General features: G+C 38.3%; 1 long non-coding RNA gene across 1 annotated transcript; it reads left to right on the top strand.

Annotated features, from left to right (window-relative positions):
- Window positions 1-559: 559 nt before the first annotated feature.
- LOC130746547 (uncharacterized) lies at window positions 560-1,417 on the top strand. The gene is made up of 2 exons (XR_009022148.1): window positions 560-766; window positions 1,155-1,417. It is a non-coding gene; the product is annotated as an uncharacterized LOC130746547 (long non-coding RNA).
- Window positions 1,418-3,863: the final 2,446 nt, after the last annotated feature.

The following is a 3,863-nucleotide window of genomic DNA, read 5'->3' as shown; positions in this document are numbered from 1 at the left end:
AAGATCACACTTGCATATGCCTTTGTTAATAGATTTTCCTAAGCACTTGTTTCAAAAATCAATTACCATAATCATATCTTCTATCCTACATTTCTAAATCCCGATTACTGTTCACAGGCATTTTTTTTTTGGAATAACTAACCTTGGCTTTCAATGAACACTAAAAAGTTCCTACATTCATGGTACCTTCTTCACAGAGCTGTCATTTGAACGCTATCAAGGTACCTTCTACCTCCCAAAGCCAGTTGTTAATTATGCTTTTTACAGGTTGTATTGCTTATAAATTGAATCATTGGGTGTCAAGAATCAAGATATCTATCGATTGGTTTTTATTTCAATTCCCCTTATTTCTGCTGCACTGTTCAGTTAATACTCATGAACTGCTTCGTATTTTGGGTTTTGAGATCCTGGTGAATTCTCAAAGAACCCCTGAGATGGAGAAGGTTAGCTTCATTGATTTTTCTGTGTGCGTGTGTTTGTACAAACTTTATTTTTCACTCATTCCATGTCTTTATTAATTAATCTCTGAAAAATTGTTTGTTGGTTATGAAAGTTTATGGTTGATTCAGAGGAAGCTTACAAGAGAGAAAAGGTTCTTCACTAAAAGATTAACTATTGTTTTTCAGATAAGCGGTATTTACTCAAGTAACACATTCCTTTTCACTGACTTCTCTGCTTTTTCTCACATTTATCCATTTGATTTAGCAAGGGCAGAACTCAGAAGCATGCTTGTGTTAGATTGAATCGATCCCTAGATGTGTGTTTGGTACGTGTTGTGTACTTCTACCCTTTTATTGTATATTTTAAATTCCTAAGTTTTCCTAAGTTTTTTTGGAATAACTAACCAATCTCAGTAGTTTTCCTTTTTTTTTTTGGAATAACTAACCTTGGCTTTCTAATGCTTCAATACAATAGATGCAATTTTAAATTGGAAATAGAAGAATAAAATATAAAAAATCTCAGTCTAATAACTATTTGTAAAAACATTACAATGATTTCTAAAACTGCTAGGTCTAACTTGACAAGTATAACTGGTGACAAAATGATTGCAACAATGGCTCCCAAAAATACCAATTCTACTTTTCTTTATATATGCAGTACTTTTCTTCTTCCTCTTCTACCAACACCCTAGCTTCTTCCTTTGCTTTTTATAGTTCTCATCCCCCCTGTGCACTCAAGGTGACAACTGAAGGCTAATGTATCCTGATGATATGGAGCAGTTTGTTCTGCGGTTTTATAATTCATTTATCTGGTTTTATAATTCATTTTTTATATGTTAGATGAAACCAGTTGCTCAATCAAAGCTTTATATGTTAGAGCCGATGTAGTTCATTGTTTTTAGTTTGTTATTGAGAAGTAGAGAACATGAGATTATCTTGGAAAGACTGTCCAAGTTCTAATCATTCTGATTTATCTTTTTGAAGGTGTTTGTAACTGTAGTTGGTGCCTTGGTTTTTATTGATTTATCTTCTCCGATTTATCTTCTCTGCGAAGATATAGGAATTGTGTCTTTCTAAGCATGACTAGATATGGAGAGCTACTGGCAGATTATCAGTGATTGCATATCACTAACTTTCAAAAGAAAACAAAATGTACCAAATGAGTCAAGAATTCTGTTAGTCCTTGATAAGATCAAGAAATATATGAATTGTATTTGAATTGATTAACAGGATCTCCCTCTGAAATTGAGGTGAAATCCAGTGAATACAGAATCAGAAATTTGGGGAAGAGGATGATACAGTTCTGGTGAATTCGAGAGCACCAGAAAACTCTCCCAATTTCCACTACTGTCCCGATACCCCCTTTACCCATGTTTCCTATGTATTAATACTAAGGCCAATTCACTAGCTGACCTCATCAATTAGTTACAAAATAGAAATAGCAAATATTGCAGAAATATACTAAAGCTTAGCTGGCACAACTATTACTCTAAGAAAGTTATCTACTACTTATTCCTTAGGCCTTCTATGATAGACCTTAGTGATAGGAGGCTTGATCCTATCAATACCCGGCGCCAAAAGCTTCACCTTGTCCTCAAGGTGGTAAGAAGGAAAAGCTTCCTGCACGCGCTGAACTGATTCCCAACTGTTCTCACAAGTAGGTAAATTCTTCCATTGGACCAACACTTCGATTCCTCCAGCACTAGAGTCCCTGAGTTCTAGTAATTTGTCAGGCCAAACCAGTAGCTCCTGTTCTGCAGATAACATCTCAGGTAATGGTTGTGGCTGACATTGAGGTCCCACAACTTTTTTAAGTAGAGACACATGAAAAACAGGATGAACCTTGCTGGTAGGGGGTAAATCCAACCTATAAGCTACTTCCCCCACCCTGGCTAACACCTTGAAAGGTCCATAAAATCGTGGGCTAAGCTTTTCATTCACCTTCTTAGCCAATGATTTGAGACGATAAGGTTGTAATTTGAGGAATACCCAGTCATTTTCTGCAAAAACCACTTCTCTACGATGCTTGTTAGCATGTTTCCTCATGAAATCCTGAGACTTTAGTAGATTTTCCCGTAGATCAGTCAGCAATTCATCCCTTTGTGCCACCAATTGACTGACCTCCTCCATGCGAGAAGGAATCACAGCATCCCCTAGTAAAGTAGGAGGGTCCAACCCATACAAAGCTTTGAACGGAGTCATATGACTAGAAGCATTGTAATTAGTGTTGAACCAGAACTCTGCCCATGCCAGACACGAAAGCCACTGTTTTGGTCTTGTGCCACTCAAACATCTCAAATACGCCTCCAGACATCTATTAACAACTTCCGTTTGTCCATCGGACTGTGGGTGGTAAGCACTACTATAATTCAATTGTGTGCCAGCAGCTTTGAAAAGAGCCTTCCAAAAATTACTGAGGAATAAAGGATCTCTGTCAGAAACAATGGTCCGGGGAAACCCATGTAAACGCACAATTTCTTGTATAAACAAGGCAGCCACCTCACTTGCTGTATAAGGGTGACTGAGGGCTAAGAAGTGGGCGTATTTTGTGAACCTGTCCACCACTACTAGGATAGTATCCTTGCCCTTAGATTTAGGGAGTCCCCCAATAAAATCCAAAGAGATATCAGACCAAATAGTTGAAGGAACAGGCAGGGGTTGCAATAACCCCGCAGCAGATAAGGTGGAATGCTTGTTTCTTTGACAGATTTCACAAGCAGCCACGAAATCTTTGATAGCAGCCCTCATTCCAACCCAATAGACTATATTAGATATGCGTTTGAAGGTCCTAAAATATCCAGCATGCCCACCTAATGCAGAAGAGTGAAATTCCTTTAAAATGATAGGAATTCGAGCTGAATTTTGTGGTAGCACCAACCTGTCCTTGTAATATAGTCGTTGTGCCTTCAATTCATACCCAGCATGGGAAGAAGGATCAGCTATCAAATCTTGCATGATCTGTCTGACAAAACCATCTTGTTGAGCTTCCTCTAACCAATCCTCCAAATCAGGTAGTTGAACCATAGAGATAGAAGCATATGAGCTCCTTCGGGACATAGCGTCGGCAGCTGTATTATCCTTTCCAGGTTTGTATTGTACCTCAAAGTCATATCCAAACAACTTAGATATCCACTTGAACTGTTCCTCTGCCCAAAGTCTTTGATCAGTTAAAAACTTAAGACTTTTCTGGTCTGTTCTAATGATAAAATGGTTACCAAGGAGGTAATGTCTCCATTTTTGAACAGCCTTGACCACTGCCATAAGTTCTCGCTCATACACAGATTTCCTCTGATTTCTGTCTGACAAAGAAGCACTCCAATACGCCAATGGTCTCCCCTCCTGTAATAGGACAGCACCTAGACCAGTCCCTGAAGCATCAGTCTCTAGAATAAAAGTTTTAGCAAAATCTGGAACAGCAAGTGT

This window comes from Lotus japonicus, chromosome 3 (assembly GCF_012489685.1).
Source record: "Lotus japonicus ecotype B-129 chromosome 3, LjGifu_v1.2".
NCBI lineage: Eukaryota > Viridiplantae > Streptophyta > Magnoliopsida > Fabales > Fabaceae > Lotus > Lotus japonicus.
The sequence above is the reverse complement of the archived record's forward strand: the minus strand, read 5'-3'. Positions and strand labels throughout refer to the sequence as shown.